Source organism: Dromiciops gliroides, chromosome 4, assembly GCF_019393635.1.
Source record: "Dromiciops gliroides isolate mDroGli1 chromosome 4, mDroGli1.pri, whole genome shotgun sequence".
In the NCBI taxonomy this organism is placed as follows: Eukaryota; Metazoa; Chordata; class Mammalia; order Microbiotheria; family Microbiotheriidae; genus Dromiciops; species Dromiciops gliroides.
In genome coordinates this window covers 267594009-267617981 of record NC_057864.1, presented here as the reverse complement: position 1 = coordinate 267617981, position 23973 = coordinate 267594009, and positions in this window count along the sequence as shown.

Genomic DNA, 23973 nt, shown 5'->3' with positions numbered 1-23973 from the left:
AATTGTTGTTCCTTTCATTTAAAATGAAACTGGATCCTCCAAAGGAGTTCTAATTTAATAGAGTGGTTCAGAGAGAAGATTTGGGGAAAACTGAGGTGATTAATTCTCCTTTTCCCTTCCCATTTGCCTTTCATTGAATCTAGCCATCATCTCTTCCTCTCCAGATCCTTAGTATCTGCCCCTGAAACCATCCTGCGCCTTAATAGGAGAGCTTCCACCTCATTTCCTGTCTGGCTCAATGCTATATTACCAAGAAGGTAGCTCCCAGTTTCCATTTCCTCTTTATATGCTGTCTTCTCTCATTAGGATATAAGCTTCCTGAGGTCAAGGGCTGTGTCATTTGCTTGTAATTGAATCTTCCAGCTGACCATAGTGCCTGGCACATAATAAGTACTTAATAAATAAACACTTTATCTATCCTACCTGCTTTAGGATGATTCAATATACATATAAAAAAGATGAGAATTTAGCAACTACCTGATTTTTAAAGACTACCTGGTCTGGTCATTGGACATTAACACCCCTCCACCAACAAATGTTTTGAATTGTACAATTTCTGATGCCTTTTGAATGCCAGTTTATGATTTTATCCCATGATTCCAGCTAAAATCAGGAGGTGCAGAAGCAAGTCAGATATAAATGGGGGAATTTTAAGGGGGTGCAAGGGAGGCAGGGAGATTGACAGGACATTTTAAGCTTCCCAAATTATTCTAATACATTCAATATTCATTCAGGGTGAAGATTCAGGTCAGTCCCTCATTACTCCAATCTGGTTCTTCCTTCTAGGGTACTATTATTATCTCTCTTATTCAGATGTTATTCAAATTAGTCTCTCTATTAAAAGCAGCAAACGGATACAGGCAAAACATATTGTTAGTAAATCTTCACCAGTTTGGCAACACATTAATGATAGATCTGGCACTCTCAATGTCAAAAACTCCATCAGCATCTGTTACAACAGAATCAAGATAAAAAGAGAGAAATAAAAACAGAGCAATGAAGGGGTGGGTGAAGAGCATATTACATTTCTGAAATTATACTGTACTGCGGTCTTTGTCTCTAAAGAATTCCTCACCCTTCCTCAATCTACTTAGCTAAGGAACTACATATTCAATTAAATTAAACCTACATTTATTTAATTACCTACCTTGTTCAAGTGATGCACTAAATGTTGTCCACTACCAAAATAGATATGACAGAAATCTTACTCTCTAGAAGCTTGCAATCCATTGGGGAGGTAGGTAGAAAAGAATATATATATTCTACTAGGGGTGTGCTGAAGTCAGCTAACACCCTAGACCTGATTATTAAATTTTCAATGTAAGTATTTTATAAATCAGAAATCATCAAATGCTACAAATCAGGCCTTGTTTTGTTGATTGGCTTGACCTAAAACAATGATGAAGAAAAATCTTAATCCAGATTAAACTTTAGTATATATCCTTTGTGTTTTAAGAAAAAGCTGTTAAATATTTTTCAGAACACTTGTTAGTAATTATGATATAAGAGAGAGTGCTATAAGCATAAATGAGAAATACCAAGATAAAATGGAATGGATGTCTGAGCTGGAGACTAGACCCAGGTAACAAAACATTAGAGTAATCTGGCCATGAGTCCCCTTTACCTTTTTCTATCTTGGACAATGGGACATATTGAGGCCTGTCTGCTCATTATTGAACCTATCCTCAAAGAAGACTGATACAGATGATGCTATTTGCTTTCCTCATCTCCATTTTAATTTTAGTAGCTTTTTTCAATTATCATTTTTTGTTTTTACATAATTTTTATTTCAGCCTGTATCTCTCCCCTTTCCTAATGCCAGAGGGTTATTCTTTATAACAGACAATTTTTGGGGGGGGGGTAGTGGCAAAGAGAGTTAAGTGACTTGCCCAGGGTCACACAAGTAGTAAGTGTCAAGTGTCTGAGGTCAGATTTGAACTCAGATCCTTCTGAATCCAGGGCCAGTGCTTTATCCACTATGCCACCTAGCTGTCCCCTACAACAGACAATTTTTAAAGAAAGAAAAATAAGATTAAAAAATTAGTAACTCGATTTAAAGCATCAAAAAAACAAACAAAGAACTATATTATATGCAATGTTACATATCCACAGAAGCTTCCCTCTGCAAAGGGAGAGGGGGATAGGAAGCATCTTTTCATATTTTTTTGTTTATATCTCCTTAATTTTCTTTTCCCATTGGGAGATCATATGGTAAATCCAAAGTTTATTTTTTTTTCTTTTACACTGCTTATTTTCTATTTCCAGATAAAACTAAGATTGACCTTAAATACTTTTAACTCATACATTTCCCTAATTGTCAAGTGGTATGGCAGGACTCCAAAAAAACAGAAAAATTTGGGGTATTGTTACACAAAGACAAAGAAAATACTAAGGTTCAAGTTATGGGACCAAAAGTGCTTGGCTAGGGCTGAGCTAGCGGATGAGGTAATATTATTTTTTTTTCTTATTAAGATTTTTATGCACTTTCCAAAAAAAGTAAAACTGATCATTTTTGCTACTTTTGCTTTAAACTAATAGTAGTTGGAATACTATTTTTGCTGTCAGGGAAAAATTACGTCACTTTTCTTCATTCAATTTCCCCTTCCTCACTCTCCCCTCCCACCTGAAAGAAAGATCTTGGCTAAGGTCAAGTGCACAATAGTAATTATGAAGCAGGAATTGCCCAGTAGCCAGAGAAAACCATGACTAGATCTATTTAATAATACCTGCATTCCAAAGGTGGGCATCAGGTGTGGGAGCGGGGAGGCTAGGCCTTTGTTAAATTTAAAGGTAGAGTTTTCTAACATTGTGTGTATGTGTGTATGTGTGTGTGTGTGTGTGTGTGTGTGTGTGTGAGAGAGAGAGAGAGAGAGAGAGAGAGAGAGAGAGAGAGAGAGAGAGAGAGAGAGAGAGATTTCTTTTGAGAATCTGGTAAAACTAATAGATCTCTTTGAGGAAATATACATATATATACACACATACATATATATTTGTGTATATATATATATATTCTTAACTAAAATTGCTAAATTCATTTTAGAGGATGGTGAAAATTTGGATGCATTTTAATTTTTTTCCTTTCACTGCTCGTGGGACCCTTGAAATCTACCCACAACTTTTTAGGGGTTCATGGACCCTCAGTATTAGAATCCATGATTTTAAAAAGTTAAGAAACTTAGGCCCAGGGAGGTGAAGTGAGTTACTCACAGTCACACAGTTAATTAGTAGCAGAAAAAGATTCAAATACATATTTTCTAACTTCAAATCAAAACCTCTTCCCATTATACCATGTTGATTGTTGCAAGGAAGAGGTCCAACTCTTCTTTTGAGTTTGAAGGAGAAGAAGGAGGAGAGAATATATGAAACTATTAAGGGCTGATGTAGATAACTAGAAAATGGGAGTTAATAGTGGATAGACAGATTCCTATGGCTGACTGCATTAAAGGGGGTTATAGAGCCAATAATAGCAAAGATCATTAAGGATTCAAGATCACCTCTGAAACCTAGTATTTATATGGCTTTGGAGTAAATCACCTCACCTCTCAGTGTCAGGTCATTAGTGTTTTGGCAGAGGTAGTCCCTAATGAGAAGCTTTCAATTTTGTAACTGAGACACAAAAATAAAAATGAAGTTCTGGAAGTAACATAAATGAATTGGTGAAGGAGCCATGCATGGTATGAACTAGAGTCACTTGACCACGTGCTCATGTAAACTAAATAAATAAATGAATGGGGAGTGTGTGTGTGTGTGTGGGGGGGGGAATGCATTAAGGGCCTATTATATGCCAAACACTGTGCTAGGTGCTGGAGATAGGAAACAACACATACATGTTAGCTGTAGAAGGGAATTTTGTCTTAGGGAGTCACAAAGATAATTAATAGAGATATAAAGCAATCACCCTTTCCAGAAATTATGGTAGTTGGATTTAATTATTGTTTCTAGAGGAAGAGGTAGAAGGTGGCAGTGAGGGTGAAGGTGCCTTGTGGCAGCCAGACCAAAAGCATGGTCTAGGACAGGCTATATTTTATATAGTGGATTACATGTGTTTATACTCACTAATCAGAAAAGTTGTGCTCCAGAGTGGAGTTCCAAAACTGAGTGGATTCACTCACCCAACAAGGTAAGATAGTTTACAGACTGATGTTCCAGGTGTAGAGAAAGAGAGCAACAGAAGCAGAGGAGCACACAACCTTCAGAGACAGTGTGAGATGCTACCTTTATCTGCAACAATTTTGCAAGCCTACCATCCTAACATGCTTCATCCCACAGCTTGCAGCAAACCTCCAGGGTCCTGAAATGCTTGATGCCACTCAAATTAGCATCTAATGAATACCACCCGCCCCCTAAACTTGTTCTTTTTCCTCTTTCTACTATCCATTGAATTTTAATGGCATTACATATACTAGAAAGTAAAAAGGGATGAAAAAAAAGACAGTTTAATCTGACATAGATGTAGATCAGCACACACTATAACTTTAAGTATTTCAGAAGAACAGTGATAATTAGCAGCCAGAGGCAAAATAATCAGTATTAATTTGGTTTAATGTTAAAGCGAAACTAGTAAATTTTCCATTGACCAGAATGTCATTGTTTCTATGTTAATCTATTGCCATCCAGAAAGAAGGCCCCGAGTAATCACAGCTACCTTTAATAAAACCTATTTCCTTTTAGAAAACCATTAATTTTAAAAATGATGTTTACTTGCATTATTTATTTGTTTTAGTATTTCTTTCCTCTCCCCTCCCGTCTTTTCCACTCCAAGCCTCATTACCAAAATAGAGCATAGAGGAACATGACGATAATTAGAAAACATTAACATTTTGGGGGCATTCATCTTAAAAGGGAATATTAAAGTAGAGTAATTTATATGGAGCAACTAAATTATAAGCAATAGCAGTCTGATCGCCCCTTTAGAGGAGAGTCTAAAATGATTACACATCAATGAAGGAGACAATCAAGACTAATCAGGCAGTGATTCTAAGTCATTAAGATTCACTTTTTCATCAAAGCTCCCATTCCAAATACTTCTAGACTGCAGAAATGAATAAACCCAAACCAGAGCAGGACCACTTTCAGCCTACCTTCTGTGTGGGATGTTCCAGAAAATTGAGAAATCACTGGGTAGTTGGTGAAAGTTCCACTTCTTCTGAATGAACAAATCACTTATTGTGTGCAAAGAATTGTACTGAATGCTGAAGATACTAATGGGGAAAGTTAGACTTTCCCTATTCTCATGAAGCTCACATTCTACTGAGAAAGATAATGCATACAGATAGTTTTTAGTTGCATTTCTGATTGTAAAGTTGCACAGTTCTAAGGATGTAGTTGCAAAGTAGATGCTTTTTAAATGTCATATCCAGTCATAATATACCTTCTGAACACATTCAGGGAAGGCCTGCAAAACCTGAAACCAAATTTTGTATACACCATCCCTCCAGGTCTCTGAGAGGAGAGAGAGAGAGAGAGAGAGAGAGAGAGAGAGAGAGAGAGAGAGAGACAGAGAGAGAGACAGAGAGAGAGACAGAGAGAGAGAGAGACAGAGAGAGAGACAGAGAGAGAGACAGAGAGAGAGAGACAGAGAGAGAGACAGAGAGACAGAGAGACAGAGAGACAGAGAGAGAGACAGAGAGAGAGACAGAAAGACAGAGAGACAGAGAGAGAGACAGAGAGACAGAGAGACAGAGAGGCAGAGAGACGGAGACAGAGAGAGACAGGGACAGAGTCAGAGAGAGACAGAGATAGAGAGACAAGCAGAGAGACAGAGAGATAGAGAGATAGACAGAAATAGTAAAAGAAACAGAGAGACAAAGAGGACATACAATGGCTAACAGGATCCTCTGAAGCACTCTTGTAAAAATATCCAGACCCAGGCCATAGAAGGACTTGACAAAGAACACAGAACAACTTTGCAAGAAAATTCTAGTCCTTAAACTGAGGAGTCTGGCAAATTCCTATGAACTTGGGCTTTTGGTCTTTTTTCCCCTTGTCAACTCCAAGTACAGTTCTAAGTAAAATTTCTAAATGGCCCTTGGGAGTAATCTCAATTATATTAGAGATACTGACTTTTTCAGCTTCTCTCCCAAGGATTGGTCAAGGACAATGAAAGTATCTTAATAAATGTACAATTTGATTGAATTGAATTTCTAAACTAAGTGATTCCTTACTCCAATGAGTGAAGTTATAGAGTCAATCAATTCTCCAACCACAAAATGATTGAAACTCTATTGTTTTAGAGTATATGTGTATATGCCAGTATGTGTCAGAGGTGAAACATGAAGAGAGATTTGGTTTTCTTGTTGAAAAACACATACTGGCACACAGACCTCTCTCTGACTATACTGTACAGACCTGCATTGTTAGAGAGAGGTTCTTCATCTTCAAGTTCCTTATACCAGTGAAACCAAAGGTCAGTCCCTATTACCATACTATCTGCAGAACACTAAATTAGAAATTATTAGAAATATAGAAGAACTATTTATGACACACTATCTTTTAAGGAATATTCAATCAAAATAGACCTCAAAGATTTAAAAATAAAAGTGATCTTAGAAGTCATTTTTTTCTGACCTCATTTTACAAATAATGAAACTGAGGGTCAGAGATGAAATTCAATTTGGAAAGTTACATTCTTTAGTCACTTTCTGCTGGACTCTACCTTTTGCCTCTGACACAGCAGTGCAACTCTTATCCTGGGCTCTTTCACAACTGAGTAGTGCAAATTCACCATATTCAGCCAGCAGAAGGTACTGCAATGGATAGAGTTCTTGATCTGGAGTTGGAAAGATTTGAACTGAATTCCAGCCTCAGATAGTTATTAGTAGTGTGACTCTGGGTAAATCACTTAATCTCTGTCTACCTCGGTTTACTCATTTATAAAGTGGGAGTAACAATAACACCAATTTCCCAGGGTTTTTGTAAGGGTAAAATGAGATATTTGTAAAGCTCTTTGAAAATTTCAAATCACAACATGTTTATTATCATTATTGTTAATATCATTAATGTTGCACTCTGGCCAACTTTCTTCTATACTGATGAGCAGCATCCTCCGCTCTTCTCCCTGCTTTCCACCTCTTAGTTTGTGAACATTAATCTAATCAGCAGCATCATTCCTGGAAAGAATGTAAACATCACTGGTCCTAAAATTCCACTCACCATCCCTGTGATTTCTAAGATCAATATATACTTTCCTGACCACAACTCCCCTAAACAACTCCTCTTCTCTTCTCCTTTTAGAATATATATTATTTAAGAGAAATATCATCATTTTTGTAGTTGTATCCTGTCCTGTGCACTTAGCATGATGCCTGGAACAAAAAATAAAATAAAAAATAAAAAATAAGTGCCTTTCTTCCTTCCTTCCTTCCTTCCTTCCTTCCTTCCTTCCTTCCTTCCTTCCTTCCTTCCTTCCTTCCTTCCTTCCTTCCTTCCTTCCTTCCTTCCTTCCTTCCTTCCTTTTTTTCTTTCCTATCACAATAGTTGGTTTAATTGCTCTGTCCTTGCCTGTCTCCTCAATAAGAGAACTAGGCTTCCAGATCTTCAGTCACCCCCTGCTCCCCCCGCCATACACACACACTAGCATATACCTCAAATTCTATTTCTGGCTCTAGACAAAGAGCTTTTAACCAGCTTGTGGGAAGGAAGTTTAAAAAAAAAGTACTAAGAATATAAACATGAATCATGTATGGAACAGATTATTTTATTTCCACACAGAAAGAAAACACTAAGAAATAAAATCATAGAATAATAATTTGCATTGAGTTGAATGGCTAGTATATGTTTTATTGGGACATTTACTACAGGGGTTCTCATTGGCTATTTCATATTTTACCTTCACTGAGTAGAGAGTGAACAATGTCAAATGAACTCTGTTTACTCTTGATTTCTCTCTTTCTGTCTAAATCTTTTCTACCACTGATTTTGCTACTCTCATTGTTACTGTCACAACTGCTTTAGTAGCCTAAATGTCATTGCTTAGGGTGCCTATTCTAGCTGCCTTTTGAGATTTTACAGTGATTTGTAGTGAAGGAAAGAAGACACAAACACAGTGCCTGACATAGTAGGCATTTAATAAAGGTTAGTGGACTGACTGACTGACTGACAAAAAGGAGATATCCCCATATCAAAGACTTTACTAGATGGCCATTCATTCAGAGACTGGACTAGTTGGGAGAAGAGCAATCAATTCTACTGGCCTTTCTGAGCTCAGAGATTTGTCCTTACATCTTGTAGCCAAAAAGAAAGAGAACTAAAGGCATTTAAAAAAATTATTTCCACAGAATTGTAAGTCCTCCAGGCTGGCAGAAAAGGCTTTTCCATTACACACACCTAAGTTTGTGTTATACAGTCATTCATTCATACAGGTAGCAAATAACACTTAAGATCCAAAGTGAAGTGTTTTTTTTTAAAGTGAGGCAATTGGGGTTAAATGACTTGCCCAGGGTCACACAGCTAGTAAGTGTTAAGTGTCTGAGGTCAGATTTGAACTCAGGTACTCCTGACTCCAGGGCCGGGGCTCTATCCACTGCGCCACCTAGCTGCCCCTATAATTTCTGTTTTTTAACTTACCTTTGATTTATTAGTGTAGGGAACTTCAAGTGAGGAATTATTTTCTATCGATGTCCTCTACCAGGAGGTATTATTACTATTGCCATTGCACAGAGGAGAGGTCTGTGACTCAGAGAGCACAAAAGACTTGCTCATTGTCACTCAGCCAGCAAGTGGTAGAGATAGGACTTGAATTTGGGTCTTCTTGAGCTACTGACTATGGCCCCAGTGCTGCCTTTCTGGTACCAAAGTTCAGTGGAAATATTAATGTTTGTTATAATATTTTTATAACATTTTAACTATCCAAATTATTTTCATATCATTTAATTTGGTCCTTGAAACAACCTTGTGGGGCAAGTAGAAGCAATTTCAGTTCTATTTACATAGATGAAAAAACTTATGAAGACACAAGCAGAGAGACAGAGATAGACAGACAGAGACAGAGAGAAAAATACACAGGGACGGATAGACAGACACAGAGGAATACATTCACAAACAGAGAGAAAGGACCTGCCCAGAAAAAGGAGAAAAAATCATCAGCTGAGATCTCTGGAATACCAGACCAATATTCTTTTCCTAGAGAACACTTCATCTTCATAACTTTGTTTCTGAATCATCTATTTCCACCAACTACACCTTATTAATATCTTAACTCTGTATTTCTTTTTGTCTTTGTGTATGGAGAGTCATAGTTTATTATATTTTGTTGCATTTTTCACACTTTGACCATAAAGATAGCTGTATCAATCAGATTCCCACCCCACTCACATGCCCCCAGATTTCATTTAAACAAACAAACAAACAAAAAAATCTCAGTTTTCTGGCTCAGACCTTGTTTGCCAAGTTTTCACAAGGAGAGAATTTTATGGCCAAATTATAAAACCCTGAAAATAGGACTTTATAATGGAAACGCTGATACAACCGTAACTATAGTATTGCAATTGTATCACTATAAGAAAATTGGTTTAGATAATATACCCTTCTGGAATGAAAGCCATTCTAAATGATTGTGCATCTCCATAAATCTAAGCTAACTCAGTAATTCAAAATTACTAAGATTTAAGTTTAGTACCAATAAGCAATAAACTTATGGCTACTGCTATAATAACTGCTGGTCTCTACTCCCTTATTTCACAGCAGGTGGTCTGCTTCATGCTGGTTGGCAGACTGAATGAAAACAGTCAACACTTTTAAACTAATTCCTGGAGTTGACAGAAGACTTTAGAGTAATTTCAACTGGTAAAATAATGTTGTTGTGTTTTTTCATACTGCTTTTTTTTTTTTTTTGAAATTAAGGTTCTGTGAGGCACTTGACCTTTCTGACAAAAGGAAGGACAAAATCAGTCACCCCCCTCTTCCATAGAAAGATTATGGGACTTTAGATATTTTTAAAATGTCCTGAACAGATTAGAACTTAATCTTTCAAACCTTCAGGCACCCCTATGACTTCATCTGAAGGGGAACATAGATTTCAAACCAGAAAAGGACTTAAAAGGTAATCTTGTCTTACCCTTCTCATTTTTTATTTATTTATTGTTTTTGGTGCAGGGCAATGAGGGTTAAATGACTTACCCAGCTAGTCAGTGTCAAGTGTCTGAGGCTGCATTTGAACTCGGGTCCTCCTGAATCCAGGGCCAGAGCTTTATCCACTGCACTACCTAGCTGCCCCACTCTTCTTATTTTGCAAATGAGCAAACCAAGACCCAGAAGAGTTAAGGGCTTTGTGCAAAGACACACAGTGACCTTGCTAGTAAGGTTACTTGGTACTAAGGTAGGAAGTGGTAGAACTGGATGAAAGAGGCTCATTAGCTATAGAGTGAATCTTAAACTCTTTACTTGGAAGGGATAACAATTTAATTCATTTTTCTCTTCCCCCAAAACACAGTAGCTTAAAGTAGCTTTAAGAATAAGATCCTTTATTTTATTATTCTTTTCTTCATAACCCTACACAATTTTATTTAAAAATGTACTAAAAGTCTCATAGATAGTTTGTTATATCCAGTACATACTCTGGAGATACTCTATGAACCTCTGCTTACATGGGTAGGTTGGACTCCCAAAGAGCAGCCTACAACTTTTCACCCCCTCAGGCCTCTCAGTGACTTTGAAGTGTTTTCTAACCTCCTGAACCCCTCCCCCTAGATGTGTTTTCTCTCATAATTATCATTTGATAATGATTAGGTAGCCAGGTTCATTGAGTTTTTAGTATTGATACTTAGTAATATAAAGGTAATTAAGTGATACAGTATATAGAGCACAAGGCCTGTAGTCAGGAAGAGCTAAGTTCAAATCCATCATCAGTCATTTAGTAGTTGTGTGATCCTGCACAAGTCACATATCCCCTATTTGCCTCAGCTATTCATCAGAAATGAGGACACACTGGAGAAAGAAATGTTAAACTACTGTAGTATCTTTCCCAAGAAAACCCCATAGACAAATCCACGTTGTTAAGAAGAATTGGATTTGACTGAACAACAACAATATGTGAAAAACATGAAGCCTCAGACCATGTCTTCTAGTCCTTCAGGCTCTGAGGGTTACATATTCGCAGAATGTTCAGAGTTAAGCGTGTCCTTATAATTTAGAATTTCCCAGACTCTTCTGTCTGCTGAGAGTTTTATGGCTGTGAAAGTAAGAGAGGCACAGAGTCCTCTAATCTTGCATACCTCCTGCCCATAACTCTTGACTCTCATTGGCAGCCCAGCACCATAGTCATTTATTCATGTTGTATCAGACTGGAAGTTATGGGTAGAGAGCTCTCAAAGCTAACTCCTTCCACTGATGAAGTTTGACTATACAACATATAGTCTTAGAGATCTGGTATGAGGTGGTGAGAGATTAGATGATGTATCCAGGGTCAAATAGTAAGTATGTATCAGAGACAAGGCATAAACCCAGGTCTTTCTGACTCTAAGGCTGGATCTCTGTCCATTACATCATGCTGCATCTATAGACATTTTACTTTCTCATAATAATAGTAACACACATAGATACTGTGCTTTACAAAAATATAGCCTTATGTTTTACAAATATTTTCCTGTTGATTACACTGTGAGGTAGGTGGTAATACTCTAAAATATAAATCTGAGAGCTATTTGGCTTTGGGGCAGGGGCAGATACATTTCTGTATGAACTACTTCACAAATTAAACAGGGAAACTGAATAGGAGAATTAAGAAAGAATAAGGTAGAATGAGGGCCTTTTCAGTTCAGGAAATTATACTATAATAAATAAGATGTGCTTAAAGGAGTGATATTTTTAGTTTTGAAATATTATCCATGAAAGAGATAGTAATCTTGGGTTTCAATTTATTTCCCACCTTCTTTCTAATTTCTCTCTGTGCCTTTATTACATTCTTGCCTTAATCAATTTATTCAATTTCTTTCAATCAAAATGACATTCATCAGTTCCTACTATGCAATGTAACAGCCACCATTATGACTTAGTAAGAGTTAGACTGCTCAATGCCATGGATCAAAGGAAAAGGTGGGATTTAAAATGAGTACTATGTTCTTAAATAGCCCCGTGGGTATACAGAAGTGTTTCTTGCTGCTCTGTTAAAATTTGGCATCCCCTAATAATTTTAATATCTCAGCTCAATTTCACAGATTGTCCTAAGACCTTCAACCCCAAGGCGTCTTTCTGCCTTTTTCATCTTGTATCCAAATTGTGCAAAATGCTTGAGATAAAGGTTTACTAGATCACTCTGTCTCTCCCTTCTAGCTCACCCACCACCTCTCAGAATGTTTTTAATGCATAAAATAATATCTAAGATTAAAAAGGAAAACAATTATATTGAAATCATCATCAAAATACTTTTTAAAGTTCACAGATCCTGGTTATAAAAATCTTTTTAACCAACTGAAACATTTTGCTTTTTTTTTTTTTTAACATAGAAGATAGAACTAAGAGAAGGTAACTGTGGATGATACAAGAGTGCAATGGTAGCATGACCTTATAAGACTTAAAACAAGATTATTAGGACTTACACAGTGATGATGATTTCCAAAAAGAAAAGTCTGGTAGTGAATTCCAAGAAGGAAACAACAACAGATACTGTTAATTTGAATGCAAAGAGATAAAAGAGGGTACCAAAATTTTATTTGGGATAAGAGTGACAATAACAGATAATCAAGAGAAGGCAAAACCACTTAACTCCTTTTGCTTCCATTTCTCCATGAACTATTGTGATTTTAACACTTGAAAGGCTATATTTGAAATTAATTAACAGGGATATAAAGACCAAGATAGGTATAGAAATAGTATTATGGCTTTTAGTTGTCCTTGAAAAACCAAGTCAGCGGGTCCATATGAACTCCATCTTGGGTTGTTGAAGGAATTAGCAGTGGCACAGTGGATAGAATGACAGCTTGGATTCATAAAGACAGGATTTCATATCTAGCTTTAGACAGGAGCTGTTTGACCCTCAGCAAGTCAATTAACTTTTTTTGCCTTAGTTTCCTTATATGTAAAATGGGTATAAACTGATAAAATGAGATAATATTTGTAATTTGCAAACCTTAAAGTGCTATAGAAATGCCAACCATTGTTGTTATGTGATTGTTAAGCCATTGTTATCAGTCTTTGAGTGTCTTAGTTCAATAGTACATATTAGATGCATATAAAATTGGCAAGAGACAGGAGGCTTGTTGTGATAGCTAACACACTAGATGCTGATATTGATAGCCAACACATTATCAATAAGCAAGAATGATTAGCTGTGAGAAGATTAAATTTCATAGTAATACATGTAAAGTTCTATATTGAAAATTAAACTGTAAACATAGAGAATTGGGACAGTATGACGAGACAACATTTCATTTGAATAAGTTTTGGGGAGAGAAGGCAAGAAAGCATACCATTTGGGAAAGGAGGGCTATTTAACCTGTATAAGAAAAAGACTTCAAGGTTTTCAAATAGAATTTAGCAATATTTCAAAAGGGCCTTAGTCAGGTACAGGTTGGATTAGATGGCTTCTGAGGTAGCTTAGCACAGTACTTGGCACATAGTAGACATGATATAAATGCTTATTCTTTCCCTTTCCCTTTACAACTCTAAATTTGTGACTGATGTTAAATAAATTCTTATTCCTTTCTCTTTTACTTAACAGCTCCAGATTTTGTGATTCTTTCAAATGATAGCTACTTTAATGTAATCAAAAGATGCCAAACATATAAAATATTGGAACTGTACTGTTAGCCCTATAAGACAGAACTGATAATACCAGGTAGAAGCTAAAGACAAGAAGCTTAATGGTTGATGGAAATAAATATTTCCTAGTAATAAGAGGTTTTCCAAACGCAATGGATTATGTTGGGAAATCCTGGGTTCCTTTTTGCTGAAGATCTTTAAGTGAAGACTGGATCATGATTTGTCAGGAATATTCTAGGAAGTATTCCCATTCAGATGTGAGTTGGGCTAGATAGTCCCTTCTACTCCTGGGATTCTGTGGTTATAATTTCAAGGGATCATGAATCTAAAATAGTAAGGGCTAGATAGTCCCTTCTACTCCTGGGATTCTGTGGTTATAATTTCAAGGGATCATGAATCTAAAATAGTAAGGGTCCTCAGAAGTAATTTAGTACAATCTACTCATTTGCAAATGAGAAAACCAGGTCCAAGAGAGGTTAAATGATTTGCCCAAAGACACCTCAAAAGTGAATTATGAGTCCAGTTTCTCTAACTTCAGAAAAATCCCAGCAATACCATTTTTGCTGCTTATCTAATTACTTCAATGGGAAAAAAATGATGTCACTACGTAATGAAGACAAAGGTGGTTTAATTCATACATCCCCAATTGTCACATAGTTGTGGAAGTAAAATGAGTTTCCACACTAGTGACACCACACTCAGAATGTCTTCTTTGTGGGATGGGGATATTCTGGGTCATTTCCACTGTTAACTCCCACCCGGAGGAATCTGTGGAGGCTGTAATGACAGGAAGGGTAGATAAGAGGGTGGGTGGGGAAAGGAAGGAGTGGAAATCATGTTCTATTTGTTGTTCCTACAGCTTTATTCACTGATGCATATATACTTCCTTATTCTACATAAGCTCTACTTACAAATAGTATTTCTAAACCACACCATTCTTCTCCAAGCTTCTATCAGCAGTGCTGCCTTATTACTCTAGGCATGAACCTCCTTCCCTGTAGTTTGCTTCTTCTCTTCCTTCTAATTCAAGGTCCATCAGATAATTTGAATGGGTAGACAGGGAATGTTGATGGGTGAAGTGTGGTGAATTGCTTAATTCGTCTGACAGTGATCAACCTAGAATTCAATTTATTTCAATTCAACAAGCATATATGAAATATATATTGTTTTCAAGGCACTGTGATAATTGTTAAGGATATACCAACACAATGGAAACTGTCTGCAAGAATGAGGGAATATGGGGACAGCTAGGTGGAACAGTGGATAAAGCACTGGCACTGGATTCAGGAAGACCTGAGTTCAAATCTGGCCTCGGAAACTTGACACTTACTAGCTGTGTGACCCTGGGCAAGTCACTTAACCCTCATTGCCCTGCAAAAAAAAAAGAATGAGGGAATACAATATATGTGCAGAATGTATATATAAAGTATATACAAAGTAATTTCAAGAGTGAGGGAGCCCTACTAACTGGGAGGATAGGGGAAGACTTCATTCACAAGATGACACCCAAGTTGACCTTTGAAATAAGTTAAAAATTCCATAAGGCAGAAAGGAGTATAGGGTATATTCCAGATATAGAGATTGGTCTGTCGAAACTCATTGAAGTGGAAATGCAATATTCTATGTAGGGAAGAGTGACTAAGGGAGTTACACTGAAAAGGGAAATGTGTGAGGGGAGTAATTTTAAATGACTGGAAGATAAGTTTGCATCATATTGAGCATGAGGTGTGTGTGTGTGTGGGGGGGACTTTAAACACTAGGCTAAAATTTTTGAATTTTAGTTAAGAAGTAACAGAAAACTAGTAAAGAATTCTGAGGAGAGGAATTATTTGGCCAGATCAAGTATTAGGAATATTAATTTGGCTACTAGGTGAATAGATTGAAGAGGAGAGAGACTAGAAATAGGGAGACCAATTAGAAAGCTATTTTAATAGTACAAGTAAGAAGTGATAAGGTTTTAAACATGTAATGATTGGAATGATGCCACCTACTGGAGACTTAGTATAGGAAAGCTCCACCATGAGGAGAATGCCTCAGAGGGCAAGGCCATGCGGCTTTTCCTTGGAGTCAGGAAGTGACGTTTGCTCATGGGTACTCTCTATCAAGGCTACCAGCCAATCAACTTGAGGAGCCTCCCATTTTCTGGGAGGGGACAGGAAGGAGGAAGGAGGGCCTTCGTGGAGAGCTCTGTGGTTTTTTGGTTCCTGACTTCACCATGGTGGGAGAGAGACAGAGACAGAGACAGAGACAGAGAGACAGAGAGACTCCAGAGGACTTCACAAGAAAATTGAGGAAAGATAGGATTGCCAGGCTGATTGGAATTCTGTTCCCAATCTTTCTCTTTCTATCTTTCAATAAACCCTTAAAAACCTAAACTCGTTTTATCAGTGATTTTGGTCAGTTTCCCTGAAAACTGGGGGAACAGATTAGAACCCACATTTAGAATTTTAAATTACACAAACAAGAGTAGAGTCCCTAAGAATGGAGAAAAGAAACATGCAGAAAATATCATGGAAATAGAATGAATAAGGTATAACTGTTGATAAATTATCAGAAGTGAAGAAGAGGGAAAGTTCAAGGAAATTTTCAAGATTACAAACCAAGTTGATTTGAAGGATAGTAGTATATTCTATAAAAATGGGGAATTTTGTTGAAGAGATAGGATTAGAAGCCAACATAACATCTAGATGGAAATTTCCAGCAGACTGTTAATGTGAGACTGGAGCTCAGGAGAGAGAATTGTGCTGAAGATATAGGCTTGGGAATCATTTTTACAGAGACAATAATGAAACTTGCAGGAGCTAATGAAATCAGCAAGGGAGAGATGATGGAGAAGAAAAGAGGGTTGGTGCTTAGACAGTAGGAACTAGATGTTGAGCCAACAAAAGGAACTCAGAAGGACTGATAAGGTATTAAAACCATAAAAGGAGAGTGATATGGAGTTCAGAGTACACCAGGATGAAGAGAAATTCAGTAGTGATGGTTGAGGGGACAAGTTTATTAGGCTGGATGAAAAAATTTTCCTAAAAATTATTTAACAGAGAGGGTCTTTAGTCAGTAGATATTTAATCTTGTCCAAATAAGTATTTTACTAAGGTAGAGACACTGATAACTATAGATGTATTTTTTTGGGGGGGGTGAGGCAATTGGGGTTAAGTGACTTGCCCAGGGTCACACAGCTAGTAAGTGTTAAGTGTCTGAGGCCGGATTTAAACTCAGGTCCTCCTGAATCCAGGGCCAGTGCTCTATCCACTACTCCACCTAGCTGCCCCTAGAGATTGATAACATTAAGTAGATAGATAGGGATAATAAAATAGACTTATCCAAGAGGCAAAACTGAAATCTTATCTTGTTTAAAAGATACTGTTTTTGTTTCATACTGATTCATCATATGAACAAAGCTCCCTGCACACATCAGCATATGATTAAATCATAGATTTAATTTGGATCATTAGACCCAAAAGGGATCTTAGAACCCTTTGTATGACACATAGAGAAACAGAGGTCAACTTTGAAAGTTTTTCCTCCATTTCTCTCCTCCTCCTAGTCAGTCATAGATACTCTCCTTACTGAATTTGCCCAGTACCCGATCTCTTTAGTGTTATCTATTTCTTTATTTATTTGACAGTGAATTGTCTATACCTCTAATTTTATTAAACCATTGCTGATTGACAATTCATCTGGAAATTCTGATTACAAAGAGTTTCCAGGGGTACTATGCAGTTATGTGATTTACTCAGAGTCACAGAGCTCACAGATGACAGAAGTAGGTTTTCTGACTTGAAGGCCAGTCCCCATTGATTTAGACATATTACCTCTCTTTTAGAATACAATGCAGAGGGGCAGCTAGGTGGCGCAGTGGTTAAAGCACCGGCCCTGGATTCAGGAGTGCCTGAGTTCAGGTCCGGCCTCAGACACTTGACACTTACTGGCTGTGTGACCCTGAGCAAGTCACTTAACCCCCATTGCCTAAAGAAAAAAAAAAGAAAAAAAAAGCATAAAAAAGAATACAATGCAGAAAGGAAAGACAAAAGTAGATTCCAAGGTAAAAGCCTGGGAGAGAACAGCATTTTTTAGTGACTCCAGAATTTGAGTGATCTATTTTATATTGTCTTTTTTAGGATCCTTGTTATCTAGGAGCAAAAGAAAGAGTTATTTCATGACTACTGTTTCTACCCAGACTTCAGCATCTGATCAATCCATGTCATTAAATTTATCCAGAAAGAAGTACCCTGGAACAAACAAGACTGATCCAATCATGATACAATAAAAGAAAATCAATTTGTTTTGTTTTCATTTCATTCATTAAGTACCTTCTTTATTCAGAAATATAGGAATTAAATACTTATGTCTTCCAAAAATTGGATTGTAATCTGTTTTATATATCGATTAATTTATGTGAGATAGTGGGTGGTGAGAGATATTTAATGTATGATCTGTGCATTTCACTGGAATCTTCTTGATGTCATGATACGGGAAAGAAGCTCCCCACCAGCACCCCCAGATTTTCTCATCCAATCATCTGAAAAGAATTTATTAAGTAATTACTATGAGCAAAACACTGGCTAAGTGCTTGGGGGTACTAAGCAAAGCAAAAAGAAAAATAATGGTTTTTTTTCCCTTTAAGAGTTCATATTTGAATGGTAGAAACAGCATATAAATAACTGGATACACACAAAATATATACTGAATAGACAAAATTTAATCTTAGAGAGGAAGGTACTCTAACTAAGGGGAAAAGGATTGGGTAAAGTCTAAGAAGTCTGGAAAGATAGTGAGGGACCAAGCTAAGATGACCAAAAAGAGGAGTATATATTCAATCCTGAAGGTAAAAGAGAGCCGCTCACAGCTATCGAGTAAAGATATGGTCAGATATATCTTTTAAGAAAATCATTTTTCTTTCTGAGTGGACAGTGGATTGCAATATGGAAAGACTTGGGCAAGGGAGGACCAAGATGAATGCAATTAAATAGTCCCAGGGGGAAGATTAGTGTTTAAACAGAAATGGTGGTTGTGTATGAATGAGAGTCACATAGAATGGTCAGACATGGATGGTTGAAATCTCTAACTTAAGAGAGAATATTAATGAGAGCTTAGATTTATTGGAGTATCAGAAAGTAACTTCAGTATCATAGCCCAGCCCAAGAAGTCTGACATGCAAAGGAGTCAATGAATGAGATTGGGTCCAGGAAGCAAGAGGAAAGATATGGCAATGATTCAATTAATTGAAGTTAGTTAAACTGGACAATTCACATTTCTTGCTGTATTGTCACCCCTGCTTTTGAAATGTCAACATTGAGTGTCTACCATAAAAACATGGACAAATTAGTATCATAGCCTAATATTTTGTTTTACAACAGGATAAGAGAGGATGAGAGCTAAAAGGAACATTATATTGCATTTGGCTCAACTCTTTCACCTTGCAGAAGAGTAATTGAGTTTCAGATAGGTCAAACTTCTTGGCCAAGATAGCAAATCTCAGTAAAAGGAGAACTGGAAACCAAGTTTTTTTGATTTCCATTTCTTCCAACAATATCACACTTGTGCAATATTTAGGGACAAAGGGAAACACGACATTTTTTTCTGCTATCTTGCTCATTTTTATACTTATTGATAACAAAAATAATAGTTTCATAATTAGGGTTATAGTTGTAAGAGATTTTTTAATTGAATTAAATTTTATGATATTTTAAGTTTCAAACTGTTTACTCTCATCTTCACCTTGCATTAGAAAAGGCCACCATTTGATCATTTGACACACACACATGATTTATTCATGTATATGTATATGTTTGGGATGCATGTTCATAAAATCATAATTTGCACACTTTTTATCAGTTATTTCTCTGAAGGGAGATAGCATTTTCTTTCATAGGTCATTTGTAGTTGATTTGAGTACTTAATGAAATTGGTCTATATTTTTCCTTTGTTTATTTTTTGTTCTTCCTGGTTTAGGTATCAGTATTATATTTGTTTCATTAAAGGAGTTTGGTAGGACTCCTTCTTTGGCAATTATTTCAAATAATTTATTTTATCCTCCCTTCTATCAGTCCCCCCCCTTCCCTTCCCCTTTTGCTTCCCTAAACAATGAGCTAAGTTTCTTCATCCCAATGAACGTATATGTTATTCCCTCTTTGAATCAAATCTAATGAGAGTAGGGTTGAAACAATATTCACCCCTCCTTTCTTTCCCTCTATTGTAATAGGTTTTTTTTCCATGTCTTCATATGTTATAATTCACCCCATTCCATCTCCCCTTTCCTCTCCTCCCCATAGATTCCCTTTTTAACCCCCTCATTTTCTTTGTATAATCACATCAAAGACAATTTATATTTATACCCTCTGTGTAAAGTCCTTTTCTCTGCCCAAATACATTTACAATTCTTAAGAGTTATGAGTATTATCTTCCCGTGTAGGGATGTAAACAGTTTAACCTAATTGAGTAACTTTTTTCCCTTCTGTTTACCCTTTTAAACTTCTCTGGAGTCTTGTATGTTAAGATCAAATTTTCTATTCAATTCTGGTCTTTTCCTCAGGAAACATTGAAAGTCCCCAATGCCATTGAATGTCCATCTTTTCCCCTGAAAAAGAATGCACATTTTTGCTGGGTAATAGATTCTTGGCTGCAATCCAAGCTCCTTTGCCTTCCGGAATATCATATTCCAAGCCTTGTGATCCTTTAATGCTGAAGCTGCTAGGTCCTGAGCAATCCTGACTGTGGCTCCATGATATTTAAATTGCTTCTTTCTGGCTGCTTGGAGTGTTTTCTCCTTCACCTGATAATTCTAGAATTTGGCTACAATATTCCTTGGGGTTTTCCTTTTGGGGTCTCTTTCAGGAGGTGATCGGTGGATTCTTTCAATGATGATTTTATCCTCTGATTCTATGATATCAGGGCAGTTCTCCTTAATAATTTCCTGGAATATGGTGTCTAGATTCCTTTTCTGGTCATGGCTTTCATGCAGTCCAGTGATTCTCAAATTGTCTCTCCTGGATCTGTTTTCCAGATTAGTTGTCTTTCCAATGGGGTATTTCACATTTTCTTCTATTTTTTCATACTTTTGATTCTGCTTGACTGATTCCTGGTGTCTCATGGATTCCTTATATTCCAACTATCCAATTTTAATTTTTAAGGCATTGTTTCCTTCAATGAGATTATGCACATTTTTTCCATTTGGCCAAATGAATTTTTTAAGGCATTGTTTTCTTCAGTGAGATTATGCACCTTTTTTTTTTCATTTGGTCAGATGAATTTTAAGGCATTGTTTTCTTCAATGAGATTATGCACCTTTTTTTCCATTTGGCCAGATGAATTTTTTAAGGCATTGTTTTCTTCAATGAGATTATGCACCTTTTTTTCCATTTGGCCAAATGAATTTTTTAAGGCATTGTTTTCTTCAGTGAGATTATGCACCTTTTTTTTTTTCATTTGGTCAGATGAATTTTTTAAGGCATTGTTTTCTTCAATGAGATTATGCACCTTTTTTTCCATTTGGCCAGATGAATTTTTTAAGGCATTGTTTTCTTCAATGAGATTATGCACCTTTTTTTCCATTTGGCCAGATGAGTTTTTTAAGGAATTGTTTTCTGCAGTCAATCTTTGTGCTTACTTTTCCAAGCTGCTGATTCTTTTTTCGTAGTTTTCTTGTTTTGCTTTCATTTCTCTCCCCATTTTTTCTTCTACCTCTCTCAATTGATTTTTAAAGTCCTTTTTGAGCTCTTCTAGGAAGGCTTTTTGTTCTTGAGACCAATTCACCTTCCCTCGTGAGGTTTCACATGTAGGCAATTTGAGGGTATTGTCCTCATCTGAGTTTGTGTTGGCTTCTTCCCTATTGATACAGAAGCTCTCAATGGAGAGGGCTCTTTTTTGCTTCTTACTCATTCTTGCAGCTTATTTATTTATTTTTTAAGTTGAGGTCTGCTCTGGGGGCAGGGGTACAGGTGCTGTGTGACTGGCTTTTTACTCTGAGGCCTTTATGGTGTGTGCAGTTCGCCCCTCTGCACTTCCTGTCTGAGCACTCTAGATCAGTTGTCCTAGTCGCTCCTGTCCTGTTTGTGGACCTACAGCTGGCAACTTGTCCTCTTGGCTGCTGCAGGTAGGTTTTTCCACTGTCCTACTAGGCCACCAGATTTTTGAACCAGGTTCCAGGGGCTTCAGTTGTTCAGCTATGGCCTGCAGCTTCCTGCTGACTTGCCCTGACCCCCTCGGTGCTGGGCTGCTGCCCTGTGCTGCGCCTCCCTTTTGCCTGAGTCAGACTGACCTTTTCCTGAAGTCTTCTAAATTATTTCTGGTTGGAAGACTATGTCTCTCTGTCTCTTTTCAGGTTCTGTAGTTTCAGAATCCATCCAGAGGCTTGATTTAATATTCTTTTTGAGGGAACAGAAGGAGAGCTCAGGCAGCTTGCTGATTCCTCCCTGCCATCTTGGCTCTGCCTGGCTCAAATAATTTATTTAATATTGGATTTAGTTGATCTTTAAACTTTTGGTAGAATTTACTTACAAATCCATCTGGTCCTTATGCTTTTTCCTTAGGAAGTTCATTTATGGCCCGTTGGAAGAGATCTTATTAAAAATATAGTCACAGAATGATAGGTCTAGAGGTGGAAAGGACCATAAAGGGCAGCTGGGTGGTTCAGTGGGTAAAGCACTGGCCCTGGATTCAGGAGGACCTGAGTTCAAATCCAGCCTCAGGCACTTGACACTAGCTGTGTGACCCTGGGCAAGTCACTTAACCCTCATTGCCCCTCACACACACACACACACACAAAGGACCATAAAGTCCATCAGGTCTAACTCCCTCATTTTATAGATAAGGAAACTAAGGCTCCTAATGTTTAAATGACCTGCCAATAGTCACACAGCTAATAAGTATCTGAGGTGAGATTTGCACCTAGGGCTTCCTGGCTCTAGGTTCAGTTCTCTAATAATTATGCTATACTGTCCCCTCTGGATTATTTAGTCCAACTCATTTGTTTTACAGTTTAAGAAAATAAAGTCTGGAGAAATTAGGTAAAATTTTTAATGTCACACTGGTAGAAAGTATGAGAGGTATAATCTCAAACCAGGTCCTCTAAATGAAGATCCAGTTTGTTTTCTGGACCCAAGATTCAAACCCAGGTCTTCTAAGTCTTAAGTCCATTGTTCTCCATTCATATAGCTGAGTTTCAACTTTAATGTTTTGCTATTCCAGATCTGTATGTATGCAATAATGATAGGAAATATGTCAAATACTATGAGAATAATTATGGTGCCATTTTTGTGAAAACAAAATAGTCAATCTCACTGTAATATTCAATGTATTTTGTAAAGGAATGACCTGAGATGCTACTTCTGCTTGAAGAAATGGAGGCAAATTTATTTAATATGAAGTCTGATGCTTTAAAAATACCTTTCATAATCATACAATTCTGATTTTTCAATGGATATCAGTTGTCAAGTCATCTTATTACTACCCAAATCCTGAATCTCACATTCCTTGGTGAATGAGAAGTGGTACTTCATAGACAACTTGTCCCATCTCTCGTGAAGATGTATGCATTATTGTACTCAAGAAACCTTTTGTGTTGTGGGTAAAGTCAACTGCTACTTTCTTAGCTTGGAATCTAGGGAGTTGAAGTGGGGCATATCCCATCTGCTTTCTTAGCTAAGGGTAGAAGATAACTTCCAAAGAAAAATAAACCTGAGAGACAATAATGAACTAGAAAGACTTTTTAAAAGACAAATACCCCAAGGCAGGATTTTTTTTTTTTTTTTTTTTAGTGAGGCAATTGGGGTTAAGTGACTTGCCCAGGATCACATAGCTAGTAAGTGTTAAGTGTCTGAGGCCGGATGTAAACTCTGGTACTCCTGACTCTAGGGCAGGTGCTCTATCCACTGTGCTACCTAGCTGCCCCCACCCAAGGCAGGATTTTGAGGCATTTTCTTTTTTTTTTTTTTAAGGTATTGTTTTCTTCAGTGAGATTATGCAGCTTTTTTTCCATTTGGCCAAATGAATTTTTTAAGGCTTTGTTTTCTTCAGCTTCCTTTTCTAAGCTGCTGATTCTTTTTTCATAGTTTTTTTGTTTTTGTTTTTTTGTTTTTCATTTCTCTCCCCATTTTTTCTTCTACCTCTTGCAATTGATTTTTAAAATCCTTTTTGAGCTCTTCCAGGAAGGCTTTTTGTTCTTGCGACCAATTCACCTTCCCTTGTGAGGCTTCAGATGTAGACAATTTGAGGCTATTGTCCTCATCTGAGTTTGTGTTGGCTTCTTCCCTATTGATACAGAAGTTCTCAATGGAG